The sequence below is a fragment of the Centruroides sculpturatus genome, unplaced genomic scaffold, assembly GCF_000671375.1.
Source record: "Centruroides sculpturatus isolate CEXI.00-Female unplaced genomic scaffold, Cexi_2.0 scaffold2217, whole genome shotgun sequence".
Classification (NCBI taxonomy): domain Eukaryota; kingdom Metazoa; phylum Arthropoda; class Arachnida; order Scorpiones; family Buthidae; genus Centruroides; species Centruroides sculpturatus.
The window spans coordinates 3001-19060 of record NW_019392598.1 but is presented as its reverse complement, the minus strand read 5'-3'; the positions used below and the strand labels follow the sequence as shown (position 1 = coordinate 19060).

Below are 16060 nucleotides of genomic sequence, written 5' to 3'. Positions count from 1 at the left end.
ATTCTCCTGATTTTAAAAACAATTATAATAAAGTTAGTAACTAACATATTATTGTGTAACATTATTTAATAATTTTTCATGAACTTGAAATTTAAATTCCTATAGACAAAATATGTTTTAACACTTAAACAATACAAATGGATTTTATGGTTGTTAAAATTTTGAATGATTATAACCACACAAGGACAGAAACCTTAATATGCAACAATAGCAGTGATATTTCAAATGTAAGTGATTTTTTATATATATTTATTGAGAAACAGAAATACCCTGTTTCTCAATATATATATATACTAGCAGACCCTGCCACTCATTGTTGTGGCTCAAAATGTATCTATTATAAATGTATAACACTTCCCCCGTGGGGGGATTTTTCAAAAAATCCCTTAGTGTACATTTTCTTGACGTACCCTATTAAAACGCAATCAAAAACGTAAAAAACTGCATCTAAAATAGTATAATAGAAGCCAAGTTCTTCACGGTAAGCCTTAATCCTGTCTCTCTCCCCCGCGGGGAAATATCGAAAAATCCCTTTGTAGTGTATATTCTGTTGACGTACCCTATTAAAACTCAATCAAAAACGCAAAATACCGCATCTAAAATAGTATAAATAGAAGCACAGTTCTTTACGGTAAGCTTTAATCCTGTCCATCTCCCGGGGGGGGATTTCGACATGTATATTATATAAAAACACGTGCATATTCGAATGCAGCGTTGTGTCAAAATTTCAAAGGAATCGGTAGGAACAAACGAACATTACATTTTTATTTATATAGATAGATAGAAGATGATCTGCTTTAGTTCATTTTCACAGAAAAGCATAATGCCTCACAGAAAAGCAAACTTAGGGCGTCGTACTCGTAGCGCCATCTGTTGGACATAAAAGCCTTAACCTAGATTATATATTTTAATTTATATGAATGTTTAACGGAATAATATACAGCCTATGTCCACCCTGAGGTTCCATTCTAAATATTGGTGAAAGAATTTTTGAAATCGGATGAGTAGTTTCGGAGATTACCTGCTGCATACAAACTTACATACAAACATTACCTCTTTATAATATTAGTATAGATATATAAAAATCGCTTGTTTTCTTTTCAAAAACACAAAACTGACTAAGTCAATATCAATGAGTTCTGTTAATTAAAATACGGGAGCACAACAAAAAAGCTGGAAGCATTGTTGTAGGACTTTCCTGCATTCTTTATTTATCATCATCTCTAATAATTGCTACCGTTATATTTAAGTCTTCAGATTTACATAAAATTACTAATATGAATGATTACTTATAAAATGGGGATTATTTAACTACTTTAAAAATATTATCCTCCCTCTTCAACACAAAAATTTTTTGGTTTAATTTCAATGAAAATAAATTAATACAATAAAAATTATATTTCATAATACAATTTTTCACACTCATATGAGACAGTTTTCTATGAATTTATTAGTTTGCCCATGTAAAAATTTTAGAATTTTGGCATCCCATCATCTTGGCACTCTAAACACCCCCTCTGCCCCACCTTTCCACAACCCTGCTTGTATTTGCCAGCCATAGGAGAGGCAATCCTTGCATTGATCAGGTACAGAGTTGCTTACCCAGCACTTTTTTTTTGTCATAGAACACAATGGAACAGCATTCCATCACATTTTTTCAATAGATTTTAAAAGTTTTAAGAGAATTTTTGAAAATTTGATGTTTGGTCCACGTTGAATCGCTCTGTTGAGCATAGAAAATGGGCAACAAAATTATTAAGATAGTCCTGCTCCTGTTTGTGTGCTGAATCTTGTGTACGATGCATGCATACTGTAAACTTAGTTTGTGGTGACTGTGACATACTGCTCAGCTCGTGTTTGGTCGTGTCATGATTTGGCAGCAATGCAGGAATTGCAGTGCTAATTGCAACCGGTGACTGTCATTCGACTGTTTTATATTTCACTAGCAGTTACTTTTGTTCTTGGATTGCCTCTCCCTGTTGTCAAGTGCAATACAGATTTGCTTATCTATATAAATTTTTTTCCAAAAAAAGCACTGTGCTTACCTATATAAAAAATTTATATAGATAAGCAACTCTGTATTGCACTTGACAACAGGGAGAGGCAATCCAAGAACAAAAAAGTAACAAACAAAACACAATTAACAATGAAATTGATGCAATTGCTTTATTTTTGTTGTTTGTTTTTCATGCCTATTTTCCATTAGACACATGCAATGCTATTTTTTATTTTTCTTCCTTAAATTGTTAGGTGTGCTCAATTACATCAGAGAGCACAGACATTGTTTTCAATTTTTTACCCAATTTTTTACATTTAAATAGCCCTCAATACATTTTTGAATTCTTCACTGAAATTAATTAAAAATGGAATCAGATCAATCAATCAAATAAAATTAATATAAGGGAGAATGTAATTAAAAAGAAAAAAAAATGTATATTAATGTATAGTCTTCAGTGAATTTGTTAAAGAACTTGTAACAGAAAAAGCATCTGTTTTAAAGTAAAGAGGAACATACAGTAAGTGACCAAAATGCATATTTAATAAATAGAAAAGCAAAAAAAGTCTCTTGGTCCAAGCAAAAACATTTCAAAAGGTGTGACAAGTCCTCAGACTAGAAGCCAATATAAAAGCTTAATCACCATTAAATTTTAAAAGTAAGACAAGCTATTATTTATTGTGACATCATCACAATGCAAGGCTGCAATTTTTAATCATATTTTGTATTTATTTAATTTAAAATATATGCTCTCCACCTCAAATTAGTAGTAACTTGCCCCTGTATATCATACTTTCCCTTTAACAACAGAATCGTGCCAGTCTAACACCTTTCAAGAAAAAAATTTTTGAATTGAAATAAGCTGACTTCTGGTTTGCATCAGAAGTGCATATATAGTTATTTGGGATAGATTAAGAAAAGACAGATAGATAGATGGACAGATGGATGACAGCAGGAATTTATAAGTCTACATTTTTTTTAAATTACAAAATTTCAAAAATATTTGAATTGCTTCTGAAAGCTCCATCATGTTACTATGTTGTTTAACTTTTTCACTGACTCTTTGATGCAGATCTCTTTGATGTTTGGCCTCATGCGAGCAACACATTTTTGTAGCTTTTCAAGAACCTCATGGTAAAAATTCATGCCTCAAGAACAAACTGTCCTCGAGGCATAAATTTTTACCATTATTCTTCAAATTCTTTATGGACAATTCCATTGATGTCAAAGAAGCACATGAGCATGAGTTTGATCTTCGACTTGCTCATTCTTGCTTTTTTTGGCTGTGGAGAGGTCGCTGTGTGTTACTTCTCACTTTGATATTTTATTTCTGGATCGTACTCAAAGATCCATGTTTCATCACCTGTAATGACATTTGTGAGGAACATTGTTCATAACTATGTTGGCTCATTTTCGGAATGCACAACAAAATATGACTTAGCCAATGAGTGCAATTTTGTAATTACTATATGTTTTTGTTTATATAACTCACATATATTGTATAACTTGCAAAATAATAAACCTTTGAACAAAAATAAGACATTTGCTTAAAATTTTGAAATGCAAAGTGTTCCAGAGGACAGGTTTCATTCTTATTTTTAATCTGCAAGTTTTTATCCTGAGGAAGGCCATTTAAAATGACTAAAAACATTTGAAAAAGTGAAATTGGCACTGCATTAGTTAATATGACAAAGTTTTCACTTGAACTGAAGCTATATGGCATGTTATCTTTATACCACTGGCAAGAAGAACCCCAGTGTTGCCAGATTGTTCACTATGAAACCAGTCTCATTACTTTATTTACAGACCTCTTATACCATCTTCATCTAGACATTTAGAGATTCATTTTTTAAGAAACAATTGACTAACCAGTATATTTTTATTAAGTAATAAATTGATTTGCTAGCGTTACTTAGTATTTAGAACATGGGGCCTCAAAACTAGATTGCATTTGGGGCCCTCTGAATGCTCTGCCACTAATTTGAGACACAAACCATGCATTTTCTATTATATCACAAAAAACTGGTGTGCTCAATTGATTGCGTATTAGAGATTGTATTTTCATTACATCTTCATGATTAGCTATTTTTCTGTTGGTTTTAACGCTATATCAAAAATTTAAAAATTGTAGCTCAAATTTTAAACTGTCTATAAAAACAGTTTAAAAATTTTAACCTTACACCCTTACAAGGCTGAAAAAGAACAATGCATTTTGGTAAAATAATTATTAATTGACAAAATGAAATATAATCATCTACAAAAATTTTGTCGTATATTTGAGAATTGATCTGACCATGCCAAAACACCATTATTAATAAAAACACTATTCAGTAAAACAGCACTTGTCATAAACTACAACATATCTTGAAATGCAGTGCCAATTTCACTTTTGCAAATGTTTTCAGTCGTTTTAAGTGCCCTTCCTCAGGATAAAAACTTGCAAATTAAAAATAAGAATGAAACCTATCCTCTGGAAAATAATTTGCTTAAAATTTTGAAATGTATTTTTGTTCAAAGGTTTATTATTTTGCAAGTTATACAACATATGTGAGTTATATAAAGAAAAACATATGGTAATAGCAAAATTACAGAAACATTTCCATATTTTGATTTTATTTATTGAAATAAGTGTTTTGCACAAAAATTGCTATCATTAATATTAAGAACAATCCATTTATTCCCCAGATTTGCTATACATTATTTTACATTCCATACATTTTGTTTATTTGGTCAAAATTTGACTTTATAATAAGAACCACTAGTGAATATTTTCAAGGATATTTCAGATGTTTTAATACAAAGTAATGTAGAGTCACAATCTTCAAGAAAATTTCATTAGTTCCCTCAACAAAAATTCCAGCAATGAGTTTCTTAACTTTCCTGGCAACATCTAAAATTTTGGTGGCACAATCTGTTAAATTATTTTAAAATTTTTTTATTTTTTTCATTATTATAAAATGGCAAAATGCTTAATTTTGAGAGTAGGGATGGGTTTTATAAAAAAAAAACTGTAAATGCTAATAACAAGTAAAATCATCATTAAGTTTTACCCTACTAAAGATATGACATGGCCTCCTCCTTTAACCACCAAATTTTAATAGCATCTCTCTTTTTCTTTGCCTTTTCCCATAGTAGGGGTTAGCTTTGTTGCAACTGTCGCTTCCACTTGGCACAATCTTTGGCATCTTCTGGGTTGATGTTGGCAATGTGCATGTCCTTCCTGATGGTATCCATCCATCATTTCTTGGGCCTTCCACGTGGGCGGCACCCTCCTGGGTTCAGTTGCATGGCTGTTTTTGTGACTGATGTGTCTTTGCTGCGTAGGACATGTCCATACTATCTTAAGCAAGCCTGTTGCATTTTCTTGTCAATTCCTTCTATTCCCAATCTTTATCGAATGTTGTCATTTGTTACATGGTCAAATCGGGTTAGGCCCACCACCCATCTTAACATCTTCATCTCCATTACACGGAGAGTGTTCATGTTTCCTTGCAGTGGCCCAACATTCAGCTCCATAAGAGCTGCTGGACGGACCACAGTTTTATAAATTTTTGCCTTTAGATGTTGAGGCATTTTTCTATCACACAGGATGCCTGTGGTTTGCCACCATTTGAGTCAGGCAGCATTTATCTGTGCTATGACATCAGGTGTTGTTTCACCATCTGCAGATAACATGGAGCCCAAATATTTAAACTGGGTCACTTTGTTTATTGTCTGGTCTGCCACTTGGATCATTTTGTCAGTTTGTGGGCCACACTCAAGATATTCTGTTCTCTTTAAATTTAGGCTTAGCCCATAATCAGTAAGTCGGTTTCTCCGTGCTTGCAACTTCTCCTGGAGAGCTATACTATCTTGATGTGCAAGCATCACAAATTTTAATAGCATCAATTCACCTAATTCACAAACCTCTCTGCAAAATTTCAGAAATTTTTGACAAAAAGCACAGGTTATTAAGTTTCAAAGAGCGTGAACAAAATCATGTCCCACACATGTACAGTAAATCCATACCTACAGAGAAAAACCCAAATTTTTTTTACATTTCTTGACATTTCAAGATCCCGAGTCCAAAAATGTAAAAATCTTGGAGGGATCATTTTTTGACTAATCATCATACTTTCCCTCTGTTGTCAGCTAAGTTTCAGGTTCCATTATGAACTCTTCAATGTCATATTCATTCCCCTCCAATTCCAGATCTCTAGCAGTTGTCACAATTTCATCCATAATTTCAGGGACATCATCTGTCTTCCTGAATGCAGGAGGAACACAGCTTTCATCAAGCAGAATGCAACTGTCATTGAGTGACTTCTCACCATGCCTTTTAAATGAGCTGTATAGCTTCAAGAATATCAAATTTTTCTTTCCAAAACATTTTTAATGTCATTGTTGAGGAGAGCTGGCATGTTTCAAAACACCAATGAAACAGTGCACTAATGTACAATTTCTTGAAACCTGCAATAACCTCTTGATCCATTGGCTGAATCAACAAAGTAGTATTCAAAAACAGCAACTGTTAGCCAGGGAAAGTCTTCCAGAAAATTATCTTCAAGGTCTTTTGGGTGTCCTGGTGAATTGTCCAATAGCAACAGTGCTTTCAATGGTAATTCATTGGTCTAAAAGTAATCTATGATGCTTGGAGCACAAACTTCAAACAGCCATTTTTTGAAAAGATCCTGCATGACCCATGCTCTTTTATTTGATCTCCACATCACTGGCAGTCTTTCTTTAATTATGGAATTTTTTTAATACTCTAGAGCAGCGGTATGCAACCTTTCTGACCTCACAGACCACTAAACTCACAATTTTGAATCCTGCAAACCACTATCATGAATTTTTTTAAATGATACAAATCTGTAGAATAATGATCATAAAAGTTATATTTTACTATATTAATATGAAACTCACTTGTTTAACTATAACAAATCAATGTAAGCCTAAAGTTCATTGCTGTTTGTTTGAAATAAGTTTATGGATTCTTAGTGCTTTTCCATGAAGGATGACAATCGAACAATAAACAATATTGTGAGTGCATTATTTATTGATAACAGTCACTTCGTATTTAGTTTTAGATTCAATAAAAAAAACTCCAATGAGTGAAAAAAAGCAACTAAGCATTTTGCATTTCTTTCATAATACTTAGCGTAACCTTCAGTTGATCAATGTCCAAATTTCTCCACAGACCAACCAAATTTTCTTGCAGACCATCAATGGTCCAAAGACCACCGGTTGCCGACCAGCGAGAGTTCTCAGAGTGATAGACACGAGGCGTTGATAAGCTTCATATCACCACTAGCATTAGATCCCAAAAGTAACATCAATACATCAATCAGTCTTTCGCGGATAAATGCCAAGGAATATTTTCCTCGTCTTTCATGATGTATGATTTGGCATGCACTTCAAAAATAAACCAGTTTCATCACAACTGAAAATTTGTTGTGGTCAATATCCTTCTTTTTTAATGAAATTGTAGTGTACTTTATTTGCTAGTAATTTGTAGTACTACAATTTCTTTATTTTCATTACTGTGCATTATAAAAAAATGAATGAGACGAGATCGTAACACAATTTAGTTTATTGTTTTCCTCGCATATATGGTACATGGGTACATGTCTCAATGATGCAGCTAACAAAAGAACAACTAACTGCCAACCGTCTCACTGGGTGAGTTCTAACTCTTTTTAGGAAGTGATGACTCATACTACCTGGGGTTCATTGTTTGTTTTTCACAACAGTCAAGATGTGAAGGGTGCCATTTGCCATACAGTATCCCCCAGTGAGGGACAAGCGATAGAATTGAGGTCGAACGAGTCACTTAACGCTACATTATGGTCACTAGTCTTCTAGGAAAGTGAACATGACAGCCTGATCTTTGGAGGTTGTTTCCAGTTTTTTGTTTGATGCTGCAGATGACAATGATGTCTGTGATGGTCTTAACTGAATGGGTCTGATGATAGATTTCTGGGGTGATTCGTCCTGTAAGATATACATTGGTTTTAATTTGTCAATGGAGACTGTGAATTTGCAACCTTGGCTGTCAATTACTATTGTTTTGTCATGTTTTTCTAGCACTTTGTATGGACTTGAGTACGGCTGGCAAAGAGGAGGTTGGTTTGCATTGAATCTTAAGAAACATGTGTACATTCTTTTAGCTCTGGGTGAATAAAAATGTTTTGTGAAATAAGTGGTTAGTAGAGTTTCAGATTAGCCATATGGTTTTTTAGTTGACTGACAAAAGATTCGCAAGAAATTCGTGAGTTGTCGGGTCTGATGATATCAGCTGGTAATTTTAATGGGATGCCCTANATATACACAAGGAAGACAATAAACTAAGTTGTGTTATGATCTTGTATTGTTTGTTTTTTATCATGCACAGTGATGAAAATAAAGCAATCGTAGTAGAAACACTATGTTGGTGAGCAGGACTAAGAACCTAATTTGACTAAGAAGAACTAAGAAATCCACCTACTGAAACCTTCATCAGGTACATTATTTCTCTTTCCTCAAGACCTCAATTTTTGGATCATGGTCGAGATTGGAACAGTAAAAATCCCTCCATACAACTTTTCTGACCCAGTCTTATGATTCCACATATGTGAAAGCACATATGCACTAGGACAGGGATCGCCAAAGTGGTCTATATCGACCCCCAGGGGTCGATGCAACATCATTGGGGGGTCGATGCAGCTAGGGGGTCGATGTGGCAATGGGTTACAACCTTGTTTTTTTTTCTTATACAGATATCAGAGATCACAACGTATTTTATTTTGCTCATACTCTTACACTTATAATAAAACTTTACGGTGGGGGTCAATGTGAGGTTTTGGAAAGTGGTTGGGGGTCGACAGTTAAAAAAGTTTGGCGACCCCTGCGCTAGGATCTCCAAAGCCAATCATAGAAAGTGCCACAAAGTTCAACTACATAGTGGCCCATTTACCACCAGAAGTCACATCAACAGTTAGAGACATCATTACTGTATTTACTTGCATATAAGACAATCTCACATATAGGACGAGGTGTGACTTTAACCTATCTGATGTTGAAATTCTTCTCTGTTGCCTGTGACACCACGTTGAATTTTGTTGATGTTAAGCTTAATGAAAAATACATGTTTTTTTAAAAAGTAATTGTGGCTATTTTATTGTCCGAGATTATTTTTTTATTTTTAAAAAACAAAATAGATATACTTCTTAATGTAGAAGGTATGGTTGCTGTATATTCAAATTCTGTGTATAGAGTCCTTGTAATCCAAAAAATGATTCTTGGTAGACGACCAAACAGCAATTGGTTAGGAAAACATTACAGTTTATTTAAAACAATTTTTTTATTCAAAAACCAACTCGAAATACATTTGAATAAAAACTTGTTTTAAATAAACCATAATGTTTTCCTAACCAATTGCTGTTTGGTCGTCTACCAAGAATCATTTTTTGGATTACAAGGACGCTATACACAGAATTTGAATATACAGCAACCATACCTTCTACATTAAGAAGTATATCTATTTTGTTTTTTAAAAATAAAAAAATAATCTCGGACAATAAAATAGCCACAATTACTTTTTAAAAAAACATGTATTTTTCATTAAGCTTAACATCAACAAAATTCAACGTGGTGTCACAGGCAACAGAGAAGAATTTCAACATCAGATAGGTTAAAGTCACACCTCGTCCTATATGTGAGATTGTCTTATATGCAAGTAAATACAGTAATGATGTCTCTAACTGTTGATGCGACTTCTGGTGGTAAATGGGCCACTATGTAGTTGAACTTTGTGGCACTTTCTATGATTGGCTTTGGAGATCCTAGCGCAGGGGTCGCCAAACTTTTTTAACTGTCGACCCCCAACCACTTTCCAAAACCTCACATTGACCCCCACCGTAAAGTTTTATTATAAGTGTAAGAGTATGAGCAAAATAAAATACGTTGTGATCTCTGATATCTGTATAAGAAAAAAAAACAAGGTTGTAACCCATTGCCACATCGACCCCCTAGCCGCATCGACCCCCCAATGATGTTGCATCGACCCCTGGGGGTCGATATAGACCACTTTGGCGATCCCTGTCCTAGTGCATATGTGCTTTCACATATGTGGAATCATAAGACTGGGTCAGAAAAGTTGTATGGAGGGATTTTTACTGTTCCAATCTCGACCATGATCCAAAAATTGAGGTCTTGAGGAAAGAGAAATAATGTACCTGATGAAGGTTTCAGTAGGTGGATTTCTTAGTTCTTCTTAGTCAAATTAGGTTCTTAGTCCTGCTCACCAACATAGTGTTTCTACTACGATTGCTTTATTTTCATCACTGTGCATGATAAAAAACAAACAATACAAGATCATAACACAACTTAGTTTATTGTCTTCCTTGTGTATATGGTACAGTACATGTCTCCACAACAAAGCTAACAAAAGAACAACTAACTGCTAACTGTCTCACTGGGTGAGTTCAAACTCTTCTAGGAAGTGATGACTCGTACCACCCAGGGTTCATTGTTTGTTTTTCACAACAGTCAAGATGTGAAGGGTGGCATTCACCATAAATTCTTCAAATTTGAGACAGAACTTCTCAGCTTCTTCTTTATCTGCACTAGCAGACTCAGTGTGAATTACCACATGTTTAATGCCAGATTTCCTCTAAACTTTGCAAACCATCCAGTGGTAGTCTTGAATTCTATCTCCTTGTGATAAACGTGGAGTTTGTTTCTTCAGTTCTTCAAAAATATTCTAGCTTTCTCTTGAATGATAGTCATACTAGTTACATCTCTTTTCATTTTCCTTTCTTTTATCCAAATTACAAGCCATCTCTCCATTTTTTCAAGGATGGCACATCTTTGTTTCTCAGATGTGATTTTCATTACTCCTTTAGTTGCTTGAGTCTTCTTGATTATATCTTTCTTAGCTAAGATTGTGACTACTGTAGACATGTTCAAGTCATACTGCCTAGTGTGGTGGTACACCAGTGTATTCTGTTATATTTTTGTATATATATATATATGTTTTTCTATTCTCCCTTCCTTCTTTGTTCTGTGTTCCTTTGTCTATACTTCTGGAACTTTCTTCCAACTGTGGGTGGTGGGTGACCTAGTTAGGGGACAATGAAAAGAAAGAGCCCAGAAGGTCACTTTTGATTTGGGTCTAGAAGAGGAAAGATGCATCTGAGAAAGGTCTCCAGGTTGGTGTTGCTCCACCTGAAAAAGGGTCACGATCAGATCTGAAGAAAGGAGATTGTTATTAAGGACATTGGTAGACTAAGGATCCCAGACATTTTTTCATCGATTTTCACAGACGGTCCGTCCCCGAAAGACATCCCAAGACAACGTCATCCAACCACTCCACATTGATCGCCAATTCAGGTACCCGCTCCTTCTAGAGAATATCTTTCTGTCTTTCTCATATTCTATCCCTTTTTTTCCTCTTATATTTTTAGAATAAGTAGATTTAAGTTAGATAATAAGAAAATTTTTGTATCGCGAGGGTTCTTGTTCTGCTGTGTATCGGAACAGGTGTATTTTTTTGGAATTAAGGAACCAGGAGGTTGGAATCTGTATGAACCTTTCTTGTATTAGTTACCACAAGAAAAATTAAAGCACGTTTCATTTGTTTTAATTCCTGTCTCTTTGTGAAAAACCACGTGCATAAGACCACACTAGCAACATCAGACATCTGCCCACTCTCTACCTTGGCTATTAAATTCTCACCTTTCAAAAATAAAAACCGATGCAAAACTTAATGAGTGCCCAACAGTCTTACAAAGACTATAAAAATTATTTATCAGAAAGGTAAACAAAAAGCTGGAATTACAAGAGAGAATTTCAAAGTTTGGAGGAATATTATCCAATCAGTATTGGGTTGAGCATTGATGTTAACATTTTCTGCGTTCCAAAAGGTTTCAAATTGTCATCTGGAAACAAGGGGAGACCAATTGGTATTCATTATTTTACATCACTTCTTGTGTTTGTCCTGTGAGGTATTTGTTGTCCAAACATAAAAATCTTTCATGAAATTATTCGTTGTCCAATTTTTTTGCAGTTCGAATTGTTCATTAACCAATCACCTGCTGTACTTAAATTTTGAATTTGGATATTATTTATAAAAACTCTGTTTATTCGAATACAGGAAATATCTGTTAACCAAATATAAATTATGTTAAACTATCACTGATAAAGTGATAAAAGACAACTGTCAGGTAATTAGTTCAAACTGCTAACTTCTGTGAATCAATCTTAAAATTTGTCAATTGAACTAATTTAATCCAATAGTTATTGATGATTTTAGTTTTTCATTTATAGAATAGGATCATCATAATCATGAGCAACTTTAAATCAGATAGTTCAGATGAAAATATTGTACAATAGATCTTCAAATATTAAAGCTAGAATTATTTTTGCCTTTTAACATCTGTAATATTTTATTGTATAATTCATATGCAATACTATTCCGAATAACATACAATACAGTATGTTATGTTTACTCTAATTCACATTTTTGCCCTGATTTGTATCATTTCAGATAACTGTTAAATTTATGATGATAAAAATGGAAAAGAAATTTTATAGTATAACAATTTTATTTTAAATAGGTATTTTACATAGTGTTCTATAGGAAAAATTTTTTTTGTTAATTTACAATGTTAGCTATATGCCACTACAAATTTTTTTACAAATTTTAATTAATTACAGCAAAACAATAGCTGTACCATAATACTCAATTGTAAGCAAGTTTATAGTCCAGTTATCTTTTAAAAAGTAATTTTAAATAAAATATATTTCCTCCAACTGGCTTCTGGAAAAATTGGATAGGCACATATCAGTGTTCTGAGAAGAACATTATAATAGCAAATCCAATTTTTCTTGTGTATCATTTGTGCATAATGTATACAAAGCAGAGTAATTATTAGCGATTTGATTAATAGCACTTTAAATAATTCTTAATAATTTATAAGTTAATTTCCCATTAAGTTAAAATACTTTAGGAGAATTACAAAAACTTTGGAGATCATAATTTTTTCAGGTATTAACTTTGTCCATGGTACTAAACTACTGTATGATATAGATATGCAAAAAGAAATATGCATTTGAATTGATATTTTATTGAAATATTAATTAAATCTTGGAGAAATTAGAAAGTACCATATTAAAACAAATATTTTGCAAAGTTTAAAAAAGAAATTACTAAAATAGAGACTTTATCTTTAATATTTTTTATGATGTTCAGAGATCAAAGTAACTTTAACATATGGTAAGTTGTTATAAAATTTAACAATTACTAAAGATAAAATTCATTCAAGCAAATGTTTTTCATATAACATGAATATTTATAGCATAAGATGATATGTTCCAACAGATGTTTTAAATCTATTTATTAATTGTATTATTGCTTTATGATACACTAAACATACAATTTCATAATCAGTACAATGACATTATCATCTTGTTTGTTTATTTTATTCCTTCAAAATAATTTAATGAAAACCATACTTATAGTTAAAGTAAATTATTATTATTTAAAAATAAACATGTTTTGTATTTCAGTAATTTTATTCTAATGTTAAATATTCCAGTTGTTAATTATTATTGAGAGAGAGAGTGAATAATTGTTAACAGACATTATACTAATTTGGAATAATAATCATTAACAGTAATAATTTAAAACTTGCTTTGTAACAACATTGCTGTTAAAAAATTATGCATTTTTACTATTAAAAAATTTATTAAAAGATATTACCATAGATGTATTAAAAGATTGATAGATATATTTAAAAATGTTACCATAAATGTAATTACCAATAAACAAAAAAAAAAAAAAAAAACAGGTACTATTTATCAGATGTACAGTACATTATTAAGAAACATTAACAAGTTTTATAAACTGCCTTATGCTAATATAAAATTACATAAAACAATAACTGTTTAAAAATATTAGAATTATAATAATTGAGTTTTTAAACAATCATTTAATTACAAATAAAAAAATTCTAAGCAAAAACAAAAGCAATGAATTATTTTGCTGTGTTTTATTGGATTCCATTCCCAAGTAATATTATCACTAGGGAATATATATTATCATGAAAGCTTTCTATAAATTAATCGTCATACATCCTGTACTCTCCAGGGAACCTAAAGATTGCAAGATTCTCAACTAGTTAAAGAATTATCTGAAATATGCAATAGATACATAAAAGACAGTTGACAACAAGAACAAATTTCCTGGCAAGTGTGAATAGAATTTATTGTCTGAATTGAATGTGAAAACCTCTTTTAGCTGATTTTCTAATTTTAAATATAACTGCTTGTTGAATAAGCATTGTTTTAAGTTCATTCATCCATCTTTATTCAAAGTTCATTCTATAAAAAATTCAACTACAAACATTTAGATATATTAAATGTATATAATTTTATACTTTCTTTTCTTCTATGATTCCTACTATTCATCTTTAATAAACATTTAAATAAGTCAAAAATAGAGTGCATTCAAATATAGTCTCAGTTTTATTTTTTAAAAGGAAAATGTATCACAAATAACATCATTATTATTAATTGTATCGCCACTTTAAAAATTTGACTTCTATTTTAAATACATTATTTAAAATGGATATTATCATCATTATTTATAATAATGATGATTGTTTTTTTTTTTTTTTAGAAAGAAGGAAAGAAGAGATATCCATTCTTTTATATTCATTCATCTCAAGGTCACTTTGTTTTGTAGATTCAGGTATAGGTATTTCGTTAACATTTAAATCCGAAATTAACTAATTAACTTTTAAATGAGAATGCAATATTTTTATAAATAACGATTTAGGTTTATTTTTACATCATCAAATTTATTAAATTACATTTTACACAACTGCTTGCACTTGTAAATGTAAAATTGAATAAGATAAAAAATGAAAGCAACAAAACTTACAATAATGTTAAAATAAAGATTTCAAACCAGGAAAATCAAGATAAATTACTATATATAAATAAAAAAAACAGACAAATTAGGAAACTTAATAATAAAATATAACACTTATATATATCTTCCCTAGAATTTAAAAAAATTAATAAAATATTTTAAAAACCTTTTTTAAAAAGGTAAAAAGGTTTTTTTTAATGTTATAGAATTGTATTAGATTATTAAATAAACATTAAATGAATTATTTAAGCATTTAACTTATGACACTACAATTTTAAGCATGTATAATTAGAGTAGCCGAAGTGGAACATCTATAGATAATAAATTAAGTTTATTATAGCATTTCATATATAATTCTTATAGCATTTATTTATCGAATAAACTGAAATTACACATCACAATTCTCCATCTTTTCTAAAATAAATCGATACGCACATTTTAAGAATTTAATCTAATTAAAGTGCATAAATGTTTAATCATTAAGACCTTCGTTCAAGCTCTTAGTTCACGTGATTAAAATAATATAAACTAATCAATTTCAAAAAGAAAAAACTAATCAATTTCATTTTTTTTAATATTAAGTTGGCATTTCTGTTATTTTAACGATTATAAACACACTGATAATTTAATTTAATCGCAATTTACTTCAATGATCCTAGTATATTAATTAATAGAGTAAATCTGATTAAGAAGGATCCACAAAAGAAACGAGATAACCCAAAGCAGACGACAAAATGTATTGAGGAGAAAACAGTTTACCTGGTCCGGATCGAAATCGAATACGATTCGGTCTTATTTACAGAGTAAATAGGCTTGTAATTTTCCTGTAAAACATGTTTAGTCGATTTAAACTGTCGAGAGTAATTAAACGAATATTTTCATTCGGAACTGACAGTCGACGATCAAAATGGCGACCTCGATCAACAGCAGATGCGGTGAGCATGCGCATTTGGAGTATCGAGGTTCCGTCTGTCGCGAAAATTCTATGAGCAACGACACCTGTCCGGATGTAGAGATCAGCCAAAATAAATATTTTGGATCCATTACGTAATTAATTTTAAAATAAGAATTATTTTATTTATTTTTTTTGCCTTTTTTTTAAAATAAATTTAATTTTTGATTTTAAAAATAAGCGAGAAAAATTATTATTATTATTATTATTATTAAGTATA

The 16060-nt window shown here is 31.6% G+C and overlaps 1 long non-coding RNA gene across 1 annotated transcript in view; it reads right to left on the bottom strand.

The window, feature by feature from the left end:
- The window catches only part of LOC111617635, a 57557-nt gene extending 41562 nt beyond the window's left edge, over positions 1-15995 (bottom strand). Inside the window, exon 1 of the long non-coding RNA XR_002755455.1 lies at positions 15648-15995. This is a non-coding gene — a long non-coding RNA (uncharacterized LOC111617635). The remainder of the gene's footprint in view (positions 1-15647) is intronic.
- Between the last annotated feature and the right edge of the window lie 65 nt (positions 15996-16060).